The sequence below is a fragment of the Coturnix japonica genome, chromosome 7 (assembly GCF_001577835.2).
Source record: "Coturnix japonica isolate 7356 chromosome 7, Coturnix japonica 2.1, whole genome shotgun sequence".
Classification (NCBI taxonomy): Eukaryota; Metazoa; Chordata; class Aves; order Galliformes; family Phasianidae; genus Coturnix; species Coturnix japonica.
In genome coordinates this window covers 7,842,402-7,862,639 of record NC_029522.1, presented here as the reverse complement: position 1 = coordinate 7,862,639, position 20,238 = coordinate 7,842,402, and the positions used below count along the sequence as shown (strand labels likewise).

Genomic DNA, 20,238 nt, shown 5'->3' with positions numbered 1-20,238 from the left:
AAGAGGCAAACCTCACTATTTTGTTGGTTTTTTTCTTCTGTGAAGGTTGCATTTCAGTGAGCCAAGAAAGAGAAAAGATAGCACTGTCATTTCTAAGAGGATGTAGGAAAAGACAAAACAAAAACCAATTTCCAGAGGTAGAGAACTATGCCATACAATTTCTAAGGTAGAACAAACCTAGGAATGGGCACTGCACTCTGGAGAACCAGGCACAACCTGCTTCCTTCCCCTAAAAACTTCAGAGACTCAAAGTGGATCTTCAGTTTAATTCAGGATACTCTTTTTAGAAGAGCCATTTTCCTCAAAGAACATCTTCCCCTTGTCTATAGAGGCTGAGTCAAGCTAAGAGAAGCACCAGAATATTCTAATAGTAAGTAGTTAAATCTCATGATCAGGTGAGAAAAGGTGTGCAAGTGAAATTATTTGCAAGCACAAACTCATGTGAATTATGTTGATTGAGTTCTGAACACATAAGAAAATTAAAAGGTTATTTTGAGGCTGACAATTGTATTATTACTCACTTCTCATCAAAAGAGCAGGAAAGTGATGAGCTTCTGAATGATGCATTGTGTGAAGTCTTTCACAGTCCACAACTGCCTGCTCACATAACCACAGACTTGACGTTATTCCTTACAAGAAAGGGAATTTTCTTGTTCCTGTAGAACTCTGCTAAGAGCATTGCATAAAGGAAAGATCAATGATCCAGTAAGTGATTGTATATACATCTAACTTTCTACTCGGTATCAAAATCAACAGGAATCAGCAGGTAAGCTGGTTAAAATAAAGATGAAGGTTTTACTACAGAAGTACAGAAAACATTATCCTAATATGTCTCAGAAAAAGACCCAATGCTATATGTGCACCAGAAAGACAGGATACTGCAAAATATCTCGGCAATCACTTTGCCTTGATTCTTGATTGTGAAACAGACACCTAATACTTTCAAGTTATGTTTTATCAAATGTTTCCCAAGGAGAGCAAGGACAAAAGGAAGGATACTGCAACCCATGATAAAGAAGGTATTTATAAATCAATTTCTGCTTAAACATGAAGAAAAATTAGTTCAAATTGCTGCCCGTTTTTTTGTTTACATGCTGCAGTCCAATTAGCACCAGGTAGTAAAGTTTGCAAAATGCTGCATAAACAGAGAAGTGTGCCTCAATGAAGGGTGAGAGAAGGGCCCCACAGTAAGGGAGAGAAAGAAACTGTCACAGAAACTGGGACAGGGGGAGTGAAAAGATAGTTTATGTAAAAGTTGTTAGAAGAATGGGGAGTGCAGACACTGGGTCTGGAATAACAAGGGGGATGAAGGCCATGAAGATAAGGGTGGAACAGCTTGAGAACAGTGTGGTAATTAGATGTCCACAGGGCAAGCTGGAACCAGTTTAGGGGGTGCCCCTCCCGCAGGGTGGAAAGTTTACAGCGAGGAAGATGATGAGCCTTCATCCCACGACCACCCCCATGACTCACTATGCATATGCAAGAAGGGAGGGACTGCATGCTAATGGGGTCTCAGGAATGTAATGAAAATGTATCCAAATTCCTGCCAGCTATTGATCATGTATTAGTTCAGGCTCTATCTGTAGCTTTCTCTTAACAGTGTGCAAGTGACGTGGAGCTGTCCCCCTTGCATCAGAGTGTATGTGCATCACTCATTAAACATACCTGCTTTATAACTGCATGGGTGTGGGCTTTGGGGCCAAAAACAAAGCCCTAAGTAGAAGTTAAAAGCAAGAGCTCACCCAGTCAGGATAAAGCAGTGCCCTTTGAGGATATGTGACTGTAGAAGGATAAAAGAAATAATGTTTTGGAGTCTGAATTCCTCATTGAATGGAAATACAAGTACAGAACTCCACTTTTGCCAAATTTCTGGATAGAGAGTGCTTTAGTTTGGTACAAGACTTGAGGGCAAGTAATAGAATCAGTTGAACAGATACACTCAGTGGTGGCAAGTCCATGCACTTTATTAACCAAGGTGGAGTTTACCTTCTGGATTTAAAGGATGTCTCTTCTGCCTGGTTTGGCCAAAGGAAGCCTAAGGTTATTTGTCTTTGGATAGGAAAGCCCTAATACAGATTTAATGCAGCACGTGGATGCCACAGCAACAAAAGGACTGTGTACAACAGAGTTTGCTGAGCGTGTTGGTTTACAGAAAGCACAAATAACTCTGGCTGGAAAGTTTACAGAGAGGAAGATGATGAGCCTTCATCCCACGACCACCCCCAGAACTCACTATGCATATGCAAGAAGGGAGGGACTGCATGCTAATGGGGTCTCAGGAATGTAATGAATATGTATCCCAATTCCTGCCAACTACTGATGATGTATTAGTTCAGCCTATATCTGTAGCATGCTTTCTCCTAATGGTGTGCAAGTGAGGTAGAGCTATCCCCCTTGCACCAGGGTGCATGTGCATCACTCATTAAACATACCTGCTTTATAACTACTTTGTGGTTATGGAGTTTGATTCCACAAGTCATCAAGAGCTCACAGTTTAAGATTAGGAGAAGACAATGCAGAGAGAAGGCAGACACAGCACCAAGATGAACACGCTGCACATAACAAGCAATCTCCCTAGTGCTACCAATACAGCTACTGTGAGGAATTATGATGAGCTACGCTATACTTGCCAACAGCTGAGCACCGAAAGAAACAAAAAACAGTCTTTTCTTCAGAAATGAATACTCACATCTGTTGAGACAACTTTTTAGGAAAAAAATACCTTCCGAGTTCTCTAAAACTATGCATTCAATTGAAGAAACCCTGATTTAACAAAGTATTGATGAAAACCAGAAAAAATATTTGATTGGTTCTTAGTTCTGATTTGCTCACCATGTTCCTGGCCCCAATGACACATACTGGAGGTGGAGCCCGCAAACTTGCACTTGCCTCGGATATCTTCTCAGGAAGGAAAGTTCAATCTAAAGCCCTAAAATACTGATATCTTTCACAGGATATAATGATTTTCTGCAAAATATTTAACAAAACTTGAACATAAGTCTTAGTGCATGGATTAGTCCCCCTCTTGAAGCAGCTGCATTCTAAAAAGAAACCAGAATTACTAGATTATCAGAGACTCCCTCCAGCAGGAACCTAACAATGCTTCAGCAACGACTGTAAATTGCTCCTGCTCTGCATATGAATAAGCAAAATGGCTTATGTCCGATTTTTGTTGCTACCAGACAAAGTATTCACAAATAGGCTCTTAATCAAATGCAAAAAGAAGAACTGAACTCACCCCACCTGTGAAGAAGCCCTGTGGCCATGCAGCACCCCTTCTCAAGAAGCCCCAACTCCAAGAAATGCCCTCCCTTCTCTGGCTGGCCCCTATATGAGCTCAGGGTGGCTGCCCCTGTGTCCGCCTCTTTCTGGCCAGCTGGGGAGCACAGGTGCAAATAGATTGCCTGCCCCCCTGGACAGCCACAGCCCTTCACCAGGTGCTCCATCACCACTTCAAGCCCTGACCTTGAAAAGTTACCCCACACTGAGTTGGCTGGTTTTTAAGAACATTTAAGTTATCCAAGTCTAGTCTTTCTATCTGCTAATTCTGTGTCAGAACCAGTTTTCCAGGCCAAATCTCAACAACACTATCACTTCTGCTAAGGATATCCCTACATCACTGGTTTATGAGGAACAAGATTAACTGCACTCTTCCCTCATACACAGTGTCTTTATTCTATATCCCCCAGAACACAAACATACACTGGTCTACTCAAGAAAAAGACCTCTCTTGATCTTTAAGAACTTTTCTTACACCTTAAGCAGCAAGGTATTTCTCCTGTGCAATAACAGAGGTATAACAGATAAGTGATATGTCACACAGTCTCCTGTATAGTTCACAAACATGTCAAAAATATCTTTACAGAGGTCTATATCACAATAAACCACCTGCTAAATAGCCCACACAGCAAAACAGATAACTTCAGGTATTGATAACATTGTATTAAAAAGAAACTACAGCAAGCTTTTATCTTTGTTCTTGATAGAAGAAAAAACAGTTTTACTATTGTGCTCTTGAAAAAGGGCATCTGTATATTTCGCAGTCCTGACTGATATGAGCCCTTCAGTTTGAGTGTTACTGCTTCTTCACTCATTAAGATCAAGTTCAGACCCCGTGGAACTGCCAGCTCTGTACAATGCTTTACACAAGGGAGGGCTCAAAACATGAGAGGCCAAATGTTCGCAGGATAAAATCTTCACATTGTGGTTTAGCTGTCCACAATAATTAGAAAAGCTTTGATACGTATCTCACATTTGGGTGAATATTGCTTTCTCTTCTGCAGCAGTGTGAACAGCTACACAGATATGAAAAGTGCAAGTCAGTTATGATCACATAAAAGTGTGTTAACTCCCATATTTCATAATAAAAAGAAAAACGTACCCTGTGGTTTGTTTTTCCCCATGAGGCAGCAGGGTTGTTGATGTTAAAATTATGGTCTACAGATACCAGAATAGCAGTTGAAAGTACTTTCTTGACTGGCAGATTTATCCTGGCCTAAATAATTGCAACTGTACAAATACACTGTTGAAAAGCTGCAGTGTAATGCACTGAATCACAATCACTTCAACCACGTTATCCTATACCTCGATGCCTTCTTCAGCAAGCAGTACAAAGTTTCCTAAAAAAATACATAAAAGGTCTGAGAGATGATGGTCACTTTCTGCTCAGTACACAGGAAGAAAAGAGTGCAAGCTGGCACCATTAACAAGTGTGTTACAGTGCCCAATTAAGCACTCCCTAGTTAGCAGGTGTTAGTTATCAGGGACCACTGGTTCAAAGGACAAGCACTTCCAGCATGCTCCTACACCTGGTTATTACAGAACAGCTCTATCCTAATCTGACATGGTAAAATGGACTCCAACCAACCATATCCTAAAATCTTTACTGCACTCTCAATACAGAAGAGCATACTAAGGCTACATGTACCCACAAAGGAAAGCAGACACTGTAAAAAACAAGTCAGCTGACAGCTGGAATTAAGATAACAAACACACTCTGAAAGTTTGTAGAGCTTTCAGAGAAATACAGTGACACATACATTCTTACGTTAAATGAGGTCACCTTGTTTCTTGTTCTTAAAGAACTGGGATCCAAGGAAGCAAACTGCATCAATGGGTACAAGATACCACTCCAATCAGCTCGGCACTTCTAGCTACTGAAATCTCTATGCCTACCAGAAACCCTGACAAGCATTAAATTAACTTTACATATTCCACTGGAAGATCACTGTAACATAATGTCAATACAGAACTGAGACACCTTTCAATGATCATGCAAATTATCACAAAACTCATTAATAATCTTTTAAAGTCTAAGCAAAGTCTGCATAGTTTAAGTGATTAAAAAAATGAACAAGAACTTGGTTTTGCAACGCTTTTGAAATCAATTAGGTTGCAAGGAGATTATGTCAATGATGAAAATTGTTAATATATTTACTCAGCATACAGATTACCTGAATACGTTATGCAAAAATGCCTATGCAATGGAACTGAATTACTGTGAGCAACGTACATGCACATAAAACACCGTTCCACACACTGAAATACATACAAAAGTGCCCCAAAATTATAGCAGCAGAGGCACAGCTATGTCACAGTAAGGTCCAGGCAAGCAAATTTTGATAACTAATTTTGCAAGATTTTAAAATGAGAGATGTTCTCCTACTGTGTAGTACCAGGTGTAAGGGAGCAGCAGTACCACTGAAGGTCTTACCAGGTATCATAGCACTAAGATGATTACAGGAATAAAATCAGTGCTTTTATGGCATTGCCAACTTGATTAAATCACTGAGAAATGTGCACATAATGTGAAAGCAGAGAAACACAACCAATGTTCATACAGATTATAAACCACATCCAGTCCAAATGCTCTGCAACCACAACCCCACCCCAAGAACAACCATTAAGGCCTCTCTGATCCTCAGATGGCTCCTTTCTCAGCTGGTCGTTATCAACGAGTCATATGCCTATTTGGTGCTGGTCTGCCATGACTAACAAGTATCTGCTGTGCCTGTATGTCATTAGAAATCAAGCATGGAAAACAAGGGCACCTGGCTAGCCAAGAATCTCACACAGCTGTAATCAGCATGAACAATATTTCCAACTGCAGAGCCCTACATATTATACTTGTAATTCAGATTTCATATTAACCAGTTTGAAGCCTCGCATTAACAAAGCATGAGTCCAGTTTAAGAGCTACAATATTAATTTGCACCTACTTGTGACAACAATCCTCAGTGGTCTTCTCCTGCCAAATAACAGACACAGATTAGCCTATTTTACATTGGCCATGATGTCCTGCCTAAGAAAGGATATACAAGTCTCTGCACATGCGACATCCTGAGGTCCTCAGCTTCTACTCATTTTCAGCCTCAACTAAGTCAAACAGAACTCCATTTAATGCATTATTTTGAAAAAAGGAGACAGTCCCAGCATTTTGTGTATGGTTAATTTTCAGTATTGGTTGAGTATCAAGAAGAAAAACTTAGTTCTAAAGCATCTATTTTCACTACAGCAACATCAAATAAACTCTGAGTCTGTGTATGTACATATTATGTATTCTGAGTTCCACAAAGCAAGATAAAACCGATGCAAATATATGTGTGCTTGATAAAGAAAAACTCTTACTGACATTAAAATACAACAGTAAGAGAATACCGTACCAGATCTAATGCAGATATGCACCTGACAGATGAATGGGTTACCCTGAGCATAACTCACAGTTTTTAGTATGTTCTCCAACTGTGTCTCTACACACACCTAAAGACAGAATCAGACAGCACTTAAACAAAACACTGCAGCTCCATTTCCTGCTTTTTTCTTCCCTTGTCATCTCCTTCTTTGTGCTGGCATAAGAACCTGTAAAACGAATCAGGTCAGCGAACTTGTCTGTGTTAAAAATAACTGCCTTTCATTTTGCTGGGTTAATTTTAATCTGTATCAGCCTTCTGATTCAGTTCACAGCACAGCCATCTAAAACTCTGTGCTGCTACAAGCCTGAGGATGGCAAGGAGGCTGGAATAAAGGGCTGAGAAATGAGTGAGGGAAAGTTTGCTCATTCTAGCAGCAACATCTGCTTATGACCCCCTCACATGCTCACAGAACTCTGCTGTCAACTCCAAGAAATACTTGCTCAAAATTCAGGAGAAGAATTCAGCCTCATCCTTCTATCACAGCATCTGTCCCAAGAAGAGCAGACCAACCTTTGGTTACTGAAATCCAAAGTCTATAAACACAAATGCATTTCTCAGTATGCTTATCTTATTTGTCTTATTTATCTTCTCTTAGATTTCATTGTGAGGCTGATTTTGTTGTTTGTTTTTTTTTCCCCAAAAAATACTCATATTTCCATTTATGTGATTCTTCATTAAGAAACATAATGAAACACACAACACGCAGATGGTTCAGAAGGTGGGATCTGGAGGAGCAATGCTCCTTGCATTGTATGTGAAGATCAGGCTTGTGAAGAACCTAAAATCCTTAAGTTGATGCATCCCAGAGTCGGAGGGAATTGGCTGATGTAGTCATCAGGTCACTCACAATGATATCTGTAAAGTCTTGGTGGCCAAGTGAAGTCATAGTGACCAAAAAAAGGCAATGCAGCACTTATTTTTAAGAAAGGTAGAAAGGATCACAGAATCACAGAATGGCCCAGGTTGGAAGGGACCTCAAGGATCACAAAGCTCCAACCCCCCTGCCTGGAAAGGCCACCAAACTTCCACATTTACTAGACCAGGTTCGCTCAGCATCACCTTTGTGCCAGGAGGGTATCATGGAGCAGATGCTTTTAGAAGCTAAGCTAAGGCACATGAAAGAGAGGAAGACAATACAGGATAACCACCACAGCTTCTGCAGTGACAGATCCTACCTGATCAACCTTGTCACTTTTTATGATGGCCTAACTGTGTCAGCAGATAAAGGAATAGCCACTGATGTCATCTATCTGGACTGGAGTAAAGCCTTTGATATGGCTGCAGGTGGATGGCAGCTGGACATATGCCAGCAGTGTGCTCTTGCAGCCAAAAGCCAACTGTACTCTCAACTGCATCAAAAAGCAGTGTGGCCAGCAGGGGAGGTAATCTTGCCCCTCTACTCAGTGCAGGTGTTGCCTCACCTGAAGTGCTGAATCCAGATGTGGAGTCCATAGTACACAGGAGACATGGGAGTGCATCCAGAGGAGGACCATAAAAATCATCCCAGGGATGGAACACCTCTCCTATGAGGACAGCCTGAGAGAGCTGGGGCTGTTCAGCATGGAGAAAATAATACCCCAAAGTGACCTGAGAGTGGCCTTTCAGTATCACAATGGGGGCTATAAGGAAGAAGGTGACAGACACCTTAGCAGAATTTAGAGGTGGTGGATACCCCGTCCTTGGAGACACTCAAGGTCAGGCTAGATGGGGTTCTGAGCACCTGATGGAGCTGTAGGTGTCTCTGCTCACTGCAGAAGAGTTGGACCAGACAACCACTAAGGGTCTGTTTCAACTCAAATGATTCTGTGATAACACTTTTCCAAAATAAATGTATTTGAAATTTGATGTTATAACGCTGAGGTTGGGCACACCCAATCAAACCACATAAGTAAGAGTTATTTCTCCTCTTTGTAAATTCACATAGCTGCCCATACTAGCCTAATAGGAATCGGTCAGCTCTAGAAAGGTGACACAAGGTAACCATCCGCTTTGTCCTTAGATGAGCTAACCTGTAGTGAGAGCAGATCCTTTTTACACAACTTCAACTACCTGCTTTTTTTCAGATGCTCAGGTTTGCAGGGAGGAGAACTTGGATAGAGAACAGCTTTCAGAAGTTTTTTGCTACATTAATAATTTTCAACTTTCCTCAAATAGCAAATCTGCTGCATTTATTCTATGGGACACTGTACAAAGTTAGTGTTCAAATGTTTTCTTCCAGAAATAAAAGCAAGTAAAGATACTGAGAAAATAGCTTATCACTGGGGCTAGTGAGATCAAGGGACTAAAAATACATGTCTTAAACCAACACAGAACCACTGCACCTGATCTTGTCCCACTGCAGCTTCACAGAAGAATTAAACCAGATTATTGCTGTACGATCTGTTCTCTGAAAATTACTTCCCTCTTCCCCCAGTCCATGCTTTCGTATGACCTTTCAGCAGCAGTTCTTAGGGGCCCAGTGCCCCAAGGCAATTTGGTCTCCTAAGGTTTCCTCTTTGTTTGCAACAGGGAGATTCAGTAACAATACTGTGAGCTGGAAAGTGGCAGATTCATCTACAGATGCCACAGTTTTGTGGCAAACCAGTGCCACAAAACAGATCTTCTGTGACAGGTCATCAGTAGTTTTCCTCAAGAGGCGGATGTGAACCTTTGCTACTACAGAATTGATCCTACCCTATAATGGTTTACTTCTAATAATTTGGCCCTTTAACAGAGTGCCAATTAAGTGTCTTCATGATCCTAGCCTTCAAACTGAGTGCATTAAGACACATTAAGGCATCAAAACGTAGGTTAAATTGATCGGTCTATTAATGAAAAGCTACCAAAAGAGAAATGAAACACTGTACTTCCAAGCGCAATCCTGCAGAAAGCTGCTACTTGGGAAGTAACTTTCCCATAAACTCACCTGCCAAAATCCAGAAGTGAAGTTAATTTTTTTTTTAGCAAACAGTTCTACATGAAGATACCAATTATTCTCTTCCAGGATAAAGATATTTGCTGTAATATTCCGTGCATGGAAGATGCCCTTGAAACAAAGAGAAAAGAGACCAGGTACGAGGTTTGAAGCTCAGTTAACACGCTAGCTAAGATGAATCACAGAAGTCTTGAAAAGAAAAGTACATCATCCGTGCAAAAGGAAAGAATAGTCTACCATGGAAAGAGTTATGGAGCACTGTAAAGCTGCCCAATAAGCCCTACCATAAGCGCGGAGTGGACTTGAATAGCCGAGGGCAAAGTCATTAGACAAAAAATAAAGAAAACAGGCACATTTTCTCATCATGATAAGACACTGTAACATGTTTTTTAGCTTATACAGACTGCAATCAGCAAAGAGCATATACATACACCACAAAAACAACAAACAAGAAACATTTATTCTGGCTTATAGTGAAAAACCACCTCACTGCTGCAATGGATCTTCTCCACATCTGAGACAGCTCAGGTGCTTTTACTGTAATCTATTCCTCCAGCCCAGGTATAGCTCCTACCTACATACTGTGGAGCTACACCAACATCTACAGACACAACTGAACTATGCTGCACCCTTTCAATTCAGTACCAACTTACAAAGGCTTTTTTCCCCCCAAATTCTATCACGTACTAAATAAGGTAACGTAGAATAACTTTGTCATTTTGAAGTCAGTGCAGGATGTCACTGTCTCCTTCTGCATATATAAAAGTAAGGTAAGGAGTATTAAACTGAAGAGCAAACGGAACTCTTCTGTATCAGACCTACAGCTAATTCAGAGGCCTTCTCTCAAGCCATTTAGTACTTACAAACACTTTTTCACCTTCCTTATTGATAGAAAATGAATACTACTCCATCCCAAAGGAAATGACCAGAGCACGCACTGGTGGCAGCAAGCGAAGGTAGGAACTCCTGTGCAGGTACAAGATCTTGAGACACAGGCTTCCCATTTCCATTCCTGCTAGATCCCCATCCTATAAAATATGCCTCCAAACAGCCAGCACTCCAGCAAGTGTTTTACTTGTGCACCACGTCCTTGCACACCTCTGCTGTATAGCTACTGAACTGTTATAAAGACAATATGCCAAATATAAAGAACGCTGAGTGTATGATGTCTCATCTTCACATAACTATAGCTATTGACAAATACCTCCCTATCTCCTAACAAACTCACAGTGATAGTTATACTTGGCACTTGCATACTACTTTACATACAGAAAGCACTGTATAGATGCTCCCTCATTAGTCTGTATACAGGAAAAAAAAGGGTTCTATTTATTTTAGTTATAAGGAACTACGATTATTAATAAGCATTGCTCTATGTATTTATTCAATTCTGACACCCCATTTTACCTCAGACAAAGAAAACACAAATATATCTGCCTAGAGGAGTTCACAGTCTAAATCGGGAAGAATTTTATGAGGACACATTACACTTAATGCAAAATTCAGCAAAAAGGAAAAAATAAGATCACATTACATCAGAATCCAAAGCCAGCGTCATGATGGAAAACTCAAATTATTTCAAGAATATACCAAGTATTTTAAACCTAAGACATTTGCCTTAAAATCTCAACTGGAAACAATCACAACGGGATCATTAGGTGCTTTATTACCCATGATGCTGTACAGAAGCACACAGATTTAAATAATTGAAGAAATCTAACAACAAAAAAAACCCACAGGTATCTGATCCATAGTTCTGAATAATCAGCCAGTTTCAACTCCATATTTGATGGTATTTGTTGTTGTTCCACTGAATCCTGACACCATGCACAGGATATTTTATTACTACAACATCACCTTCTCTTGGGATTGGACAAGTTGCAAACAAACATCGCATACCTTGGCAACTTTTAACGTGGTGTTGATGCACACACACATAATTACACCACACTTTTTAACAATTAGCAACACTTAGCAAACTTCCAGGCACCACGCAAGACATTCGTGTGTCAGAGCTAAAACTCATCTGCCACACTTGTTTGCTCAACTTCACAAAAAAACCATATTTGTGCTGCTCACATAGGCATCCTGATGTGAGAAACCTCCTCTCAGTATGATGATTTTAACATCAAAAAACAAAAAAGGAATGGGTATCCTTCCTGGAAAAGTCAACACTTTAGACTCAGCTGGGGAACAGGACTGGATGAGAGTTATAATTTGCACGTAGATGAGACAGCACACTGCATATTAACTCCATATGCTTGCACTCCGATAGAGACAATGATCTCTTTGAGCCACATCCCTGCGGCTATTCAGCTGAAATGTTTCAGAACAGATTCCCAGAGTTCAGAATCCAGCAATAGCAAAATCAGGGGCTAAACAGCAATAAAAAAATCCAACTTGATTGCTATTTGTTATCTTCTCAATAAGGCTTACGTTTGCGTCTTAGATGATTTCAACCACTAACAAAGCTGAAGACACAAAGTCATTTAAAGGGCACGTAGCTGTGTATCGGACACCTTTCCTGGGAAGATACACTAAGGGGGGGGAGAGGGCCAATCAATTTATACACTGCAGTTTGTACCATTCTGTTCCTTACTCCTAGCACTGGGACAAACATACTTAACTGTTGCCTTAGGCAACTGGTTTGAAAATGGCCTTGGTGAAATATGAAAACAGAGAAAACATAACACTAACTAATGAGGAAATAAGACAGAAGTAAAAAAAACAAGAGTATGCTTCTGGAAAACAAAATGGCAAGCCATACGACAATGGTAAGATGCACTAAAAGTTTCCATATGTGATGCAGAGGCTTCCCACTGCTCAGAGACCCAGGGCACACCAAGGTGCCCCAGCATGTCATACCTGGGAGCAGGATTTCCTAGCAACTGTCACAGCTTGCCACCTCTTGAAAATGCTGGATACATTTCTGCAATAGGGTAAAAATGCAGATACATAGCAGAGCCAAATGCTCAAAAATCAATTACTGAATATTTCTTAATGAAATTACTCTGATCCAAAAATGACTCTGCCACTTTTCCTTCCTAAACACAATGAAAACAAGCTGGTACCATCTTAAAATGCCATTTTACCTAAACAAACAAACAAATCCACCAACTGTTGTTACCTTTCTTAATATCACTCAAGTAAAAACCAACTGATAGGTTCTCAAAGTAAAATAGCACTTAGCAAAAGAGCATGACAGCTCTTTTACACAGACAGTAATTTGAGCTAAGCATGGGTAGCTATTGAGATGAAAATGGGAACTGGGTAATAAATATTTTTCTTAGATGAATGATTTTCTGTTTTTCTCCACTTTATAGACTGCATGTGGTGATTTCACCATTCAAATTATATTAGCACATTAGTACTGGATGAACATAGAAAAATCACGTTTAGAACTACTTGGGAATATGATCAAGACAAACATTTAGAGGATACCAACTCTGGTTGCATATGATTTGTCACAGAAACTCAACTAAATGTAAAAACATTTCTGTGTTACATGATAAGCTTTCTTCTAAAATACCAAGAGCCAAATACTACTTTAAGTAGTTACACTTTGAGCTCAGTTAACCCAGCCTTGGCTTCTGACATGAACTGAGCTGAGCAAAAGCTTCCCACCTGAAAAAAACTAAACACTTCAATGGTCTCTGAGATACCTGGACACGATCTGCTGGCAAGGCTTCAACAGCAGCCCTTTATCTTTTCTATTAAGTCATCTTAAAAGACACAGAATCGCATTCGGAAGCTGATGAAGGAGAATAAATTGCCACCATACCAAAACCAAGAAAAGCGAAGTTAGAGCGGAGGAAAACCAAGAAAAGCGAAGTTAGAGCGGAGGAAAACCAAGAAAAAGAAGTTAGAGAGAGGGGCACCCTTAACATAAGAACAAATCAGATTTAACTGTTGTTTTGATCATCCCTTGCCAGAGGGCACAGGAAGGGTGGCAATGCCATTCCTTGTTACTGCAATTGCATTTTCCACGCTGCTTGGCTGCAGTTCCATAATACTGTACAATATCTTCCTACCTGTAAGGTACCACAGCAGCTCACCAGTATTTATCAGAAGGCAGATCTTCCTAACACAACTGGAGTGGTTAAATCTGACATGAAGGTGTTTAAGGTTTAATCCTACAGAAGGGGTCAAAACAGTTTGTCTTAAGAAAACAGTACTAAACACCCCCACCCAACATCCACGCTGGACTGCAGAGAAGACAGCATTTTCCAGAACTGTGGGGTGCATCTATCTGACTGTTTCAGTTTCATGAAGACCTGTCTTTTTCCAGCAGCAAGAGGACTGTGTGTTACTATCAAGAGCAAGGCTGCAGCAGCCTGTTAAAGAATGCCCTTAGCACAAACTGGCAGCAGCCCTGAATTTAAGTAGTCTTTATGCCACGAACCACTTACTATGCTTATTATCCCAGTAGCACATAGCTTGTGTCTAGAATTCCTTCTTACCTTTGTAACCCAGGCAAACACAACAGACTCTGATTTAGGAACAGCCACAGCACAAAGCCTCCTGAAGTCTCCTGTATCATAACTGAACAGGAAACTGCAGCCAGCGTGGGCCAACTCATCACTGTAAATGAATGCATGGCAACAAAACAGGCCACGGGTCTCTCTTCTACGTAGTAATCTACTTCTCTAGACACACACTGTTGAGCAATAATTGCTAGTCCAAACCTGCTTCCAACTTGTGCATTTTCTGTACTGCAGCTTTGAACATCATGAATTCATCCTCTCAGTAAAAGGAAGGGTAAATCACTGAGGGATTGAAAGGTGTGGTTTTTGAGGAGGTGGTGAAGTGATGGTGAACACTGTAATGCTCATGATGGCTTCACATACACACTAACACACAGTTTCACAGGAAAACTGAAGAGAAATCATGCAAGCTGAACAACTTCTTCAAAATGATTCTTTTCCCTACAGACCCATGATAGGCTCAGCAGGCCCACACCGGCCATAGAAAGGAGACTCCCTGCTCACATGAACAGCAATAGTTGACACTGACTTCAACATAAATATGCTGATTTATATCAGCATCGAGCCCACAGCCTCATTAAGGGCTGCTTTATTATGTGTTACCTAAATACATTCTCCTTAAACCTTAACAGAACAAAAAAAAAAAAAGAAGAAAAATCATAGTTGTGCTTCTTAAAATTCATTATGCAGTGCGTCCAGTTTGACACTGAGTCAGGCTTTCATTTCCCTTAACAACAACAGTTAAAAAGCACACCAACTGCACCAAGAAGATACATAGGTACATATTATTCATAACTTATTTTAAATTCTTTCCTACCCTTCTCTCTTGATATTGCTCCCAACTCATTATTTCAGATCTGAAACAACGCTGGAAACCCTTCAGAATATGGAAGCACATTCTCTTCCACCTGCAAAACGCAAGCCATTTTAAATACTGTATCAGTGCAGACCCTTTTTCTGAGCACAAAGAAACGCTCATATTTGAAAGATGACGAATGTATTGATTGATCCTGGAAGCAGATTAGTACGCAAAGTCAAATCAGATTTAATTAACAGTTACTCAAATGTGTATTGATGGATAAGATTTACTCTATGTCTGCGTCTTCACTCTAGGCCTGTGACACAGAGACTGCCCTGGCAGATCTCTGTTCTCAGCTATCAATTAAATATTATGAGTGTGACACCAAGGGAATGCCCTGGCAGCCAGGTCACAGCCTCTAAAGCCCCACTACAACAGCTGTTTGGTATTCATGTTAATTATACCTATGTCAAAGTCACCGTTCCCTTGACATTTCAGAATAGAGAATGAATAATCCCACAAATAAGAAGAGATAAGCAGTGTTCCTTATACTGCAACATAAATCAGATTAAAACTAATACTCTCTTCCTGTACACGAGCCAGGTACTTTGCATTACATGCCAAAAAAGCCCACCCAAATGTATGCACACACATAAGTGTATATGAACTGTCTTTGAGAACAGTAAGCTTGGGGTCAGCATTTCCCCATATTATAAACGAAGCAGCTACAGAAAAGTTTTAAATCAGTCAATTATTACAACAAGCTGCCCACAGACGTAGAGCCACCTTCTCTGGAGATACTCAAAAGCCATCTGGACACTTTCCTGTGCCACCTACTACAGAAACCTACTTCAGCAAGGGACTGAACTAGATGATCTCCAGAGATCTCTTCCAACCCCTACAATACTATAACTGGAACACCTTTATTGTGCACTGATCTGACTTTTCAATAGCAGAAATTATTCTAACAACAATATCTATATATTTTTTCCATTCCCAGCCCAGGCCCTACCACTTACTTGCCATGCTACCAGAAATACGAGTGACTTGGATTACCCTTAAAACTTTCAGTACGGATCCTTGCCATAGGAGTCTCTCAAGAACAACATAAGGAAACCTAACCCTGACCAAAAACTTTAATCACACAATGCAATTCAAGTATGGGAAATAACACTGAACATAAACTAACAACTGCAGGCAAGCAGTGGTAAAAATATTAATGTTAAAAACAATTCAAGAAAGAAAAGGAATAAAGCTAAAACAGTTTTCACAGATGGGAAAATCAATTATCAGTACTTCTTCCAAAGAGTCTTATTTCACCTCTCAGACCTCCAGCTTGGCCTGAAAGGCATTTATTTCCCAAGTTTTTCCTCTATTTATATGTTTAGCACAGAGAACATTTAGACTCATGGCCGGCACAGACAATAAGATTACAGCAATCTAAAATGTAGGTTTGCACCACAGCTTTATCCCAGAAGTGCAGTTGTGCACAGAATACGGATCTGTTTCTGAAGGCAGTTCTGAGAACAGAAGCAATGGATCTCTCTGTTGCAGTTATGTTTGGCACCACTACCGCATTCAAAGGAATAACAAAGGACGTGGCATTCCCATCTTATATGCAATAACTCTGCTCTTCCAGACATTTTTTAAGCACTAATACATGCCAGAGTAAGTGAGGATATGGGCGCATAAAACATAACTACCGTGACATTAAGAAACAACAAGAAAATGTTTCTGGCTTTTAAGTGTATGAGACACACTTCTTGAGGGTATGTATGTGAGACACAGCTAAGAAAACAGCTCATTCATTATTTAAATTCAGGAATGGACTCGGAGGTTTTATTAATATTCCAAGTAGTAAAAAGCCAGAATCTCCTTATGCAGACTATATCTGTCTGAATCCTGTTCACAGCACAAATACCTGGAAACATTATTTAAGTTCTAAATTACTTCAGTAGTGTGGCAGTACTTCAGGTAACTTTTTTTCCCCCTCATGTATTAAAATCAATCAAGAAAATAACCTTCTGAGGTCATTTTACTCAATTTCTCATATAAGATAAAATGGCACGTCCATAAATTATTGAAACTGTGAAATACTATGAAGCGTATACAGAGTTCAGTACCACAGATTGCAGTGAATCATCTTCAATCAATTAACAGATTACCTTAATTCAGCAAAATTCAATACCTGCATTTTCCTGATTAATATCTTGTGTACATCTCGAGTTCCAGTAATTACTGCAGGAAATATCCACTGAAATCAAAGATAGATTACACGTGGGCTGATACAGAATGCAGGAGCCCGTGAAACCGGCAGAAATCTCCCCTGAACAAGTAGAGCTGCACATGCCACCCTAAACCACCCATCAAGATACATGAAAATTGCTGCTCATTTCTACAGTGAACCATACAGACTTCTAAACACATTTGGTAATACTCCATCCCCTGCAATTCAGTTGTTTCACTGCAAAAGCAGGAAAGTATCATTAAGATTCAGAACACAGGTTGGCTCTGAGATAACATTAACATGAACTGGAATTTACCAGAGGAAAATAAACTAGAGACTCAGACAACAAACTTTGGTATACTACAGCAGTTAATGAGAAAGATGAATCCAAGGTTACACAGTGCACCACAGAAACTACTTGATCCACTCTCACGCATGACAATTTCTTTCTTGGGTAAGTATCTAAATGGCAGACTGTCTATTTTACTGTCATATGAAATAATGTTTTTAATTGATTAGACTTTCAGATTTTGCACATTTTCCTATCCCAACAAAGCATACCTTAATAAAGCAGTATACTGTCAAAATAACTATACTAATATTAATTTACACGAAAACAAAAAAGAAAAATTAACATCTGATCTGTAACTAAAATTGTATTATCCTGCTTTAATTAAAATATTACACACTCATTTTCCCTGGATGCTCACAATCATAATTACTGCATGCGTGGGTGAGCCCTTGAGTTACTTTTAATAGAATTTAACACGCGTTGGTTCCCCACAGGCAATAGCATATTAATAAAAAAAGCCACCTCCTATCAGTAGTAAAAGTAAAATAGAGATAGACACTAAATCTACAAAAATAATTTCGAGAGACAATTTTAGTAACACTTCTTTTCCCTAAGCTCCTCAGGAGTATCACTGTCACAGCCCTTTCCTTATTTAGCTACCAAGATGCCTAGATTCCACTACTGGCAATAAAACAACTAATACGACAGGCTCAAGTCTTGAGCCATTCCCTGTTCTTAGGAATCTATCATTTTCCCACCCATTTCTGAAGAGTTTTACATCCATTCAAGTGGAGACAACTATATGCCAGTTGGTGCTGTTGATTAAAAAATTATATCAGTTTCTTTAGCACCTGTAAAGTGAGTATGACAAACTTACATGGTAACACTATACCACTAAGTATCCTGTTGAAACAACTGCCAAGAAGAGTAGGTGATTAAACAGCCATTATTCATGTGATTACTATTTCTAACGAAAGCTAGCAAGAAATAATGCACTAAAACCTGCAGTATTATAATAACATAATAGACTCTGTTATCCTTATATGCATGTGTAGAGCAAGAATAATCTTATATATCAAATACCATATTCAACATACATTCCAGCACACGCAAAAACAGAGATATAAAAGTTTGTCTCCAGCTCAGCACCAGACCAGCTCTACTGTGTTCTGAGGCTTAGAACCCATAGGTAAAATTGCCCTTGTATGCAGGCTGGCTGCAAGAAAAAAAACAACATGTGCTTAGCTGCAAGTTGTCCTGGCTACTGCCATTGGAAGCACTCTAATCCCTTGATCGTACCACTAACAGAATGAAGAGGAGTTCCCACTCTTCTGGTGGCCTTACAAGATGCTTAAGGGAGCCTGGATATTTAAGTCTAACCATCCCAGTCTCAAAGCTCAGAAGCTGCAGCTGACTCCCATTTTCACTCCCGTATGAATGATTTTAAAAGTGTATAGATCTCTAATGAGTTGAACCAGTTTTTTAAATAAAGACTTAACACAGAACAGTATTGACTCCGCACATCACAGTTGTAAGACATCTCAGCCACAGGCTACAGGAACACAGAAATCTTAATACATTCAACGACTCCATCTGAAAAGCCATAGAAATATTTCTGGGACAGTTAACCTGAAAATGAGCTACCTTAGCTATGACAATGATGACTGTGGCAATAGGGCCAATTACTTGACGTCTGGGTCATGGTATTCAATGTCACTGAAATCCTCTGTTTCTGAACTGTCTCCAACTGCATTTATTATCACTTAGCTCTGCAAGTGGAGCTTTCAAACTTCAGAGAGTATGGCATATTTTCTCAGAGAAATTTTGAATGCCCAGGCACCCAGAGTGAAAGATGCCACAGAATCCTTCTGGCAAGGGCAACTGAGGAAAGAATGTACTTTTTCCAATTGTCCCTGCTATTGCTACCTATAAGCTTCCCCAGGACAAAGCAATAATCCACTTACAAGCATAGCAGAAGGGCTGCTTCCCTGAGACAAACGCATGCTCTCTTCTAAAGAGCCACAGTTACCAGCCCTTTTCACTGCCTCTCCCCCCTGCACCCCCATTCTAACAGACAATAATCATATTCACTTGTTTATCCAGTGTATTTTTTCATTCATAGTTAGAGCAGATAAAACTAAATTATCACCACAACCCCTAGACTGGAAATATATCTGTCATTTCAACCTCCAATTCCCATTTTTAATTGTGAGAATCTTCACTTGTGATTTGCTTTCTTTCCTTAAATGCCCTTATCTGAAAGAAAGGAATGGTGAAGAAGTGATCTGCTTCTCAATTTCTTCTACTAATGCAGCAATTTTGTAAGATATTAACTTACTTGAGCACAACATTACATGAGCAGTCATCTAGCTCTTAGCCTGTCAATGCTCAATGGAGCATGTCACTACTGGATTGATGATGGCTAGGTGTGTCCTTCTAAAAATGCTGTGTTAGGTACATTGTTTACACTCAATATCACCTTAATTCTGATTCATGAAGTTGACTTGCTTCAGAATCGCTCTGTGCTACAGATGTATGTAATTTACAAGTGAATATGGTTATTGAAGCTGATAAAATGAGACAAATACTGCAAACAAGAAAACTGTCAGCGCAGAGCCTTGACATGACTGTCTGCAGTGCCTGAATAGAAGCAGAGGAAGCTAGATCAGGAACCCAGCAGCCACAGTACTCTGCCTTTCTAGAAGGTAGGAATAGCTTTTCTCATCAGGAACATAAGAGAAACCAGCCCTTCTGACAGTGAAAGGAATCACCAGCAGTTGAGGAAGAAGAGGAAGAACAAATAAGGTTCTTCTGAAGCTGCTGCTATCCT

General features: G+C 39.9%; 1 protein-coding gene and 1 long non-coding RNA gene across 4 annotated transcripts in view; both read right to left on the bottom strand.

Moving 5' to 3' along the window:
• The window catches only part of SPAG16 (sperm associated antigen 16), a 332,745-nt gene that overhangs the window by 207,736 nt on the left and 104,771 nt on the right, over positions 1–20,238 (bottom strand). The gene's annotated exons all lie outside the window — the stretch shown is intronic.
• On the bottom strand, positions 3,652–5,609 carry LOC107316468. Its single transcript, XR_001556372.1, has 2 exons — positions 4,382–5,609; positions 3,652–4,295 (listed from the first exon to the last, which is right to left on the bottom strand). It is a non-coding gene; the product is annotated as an uncharacterized LOC107316468 (long non-coding RNA).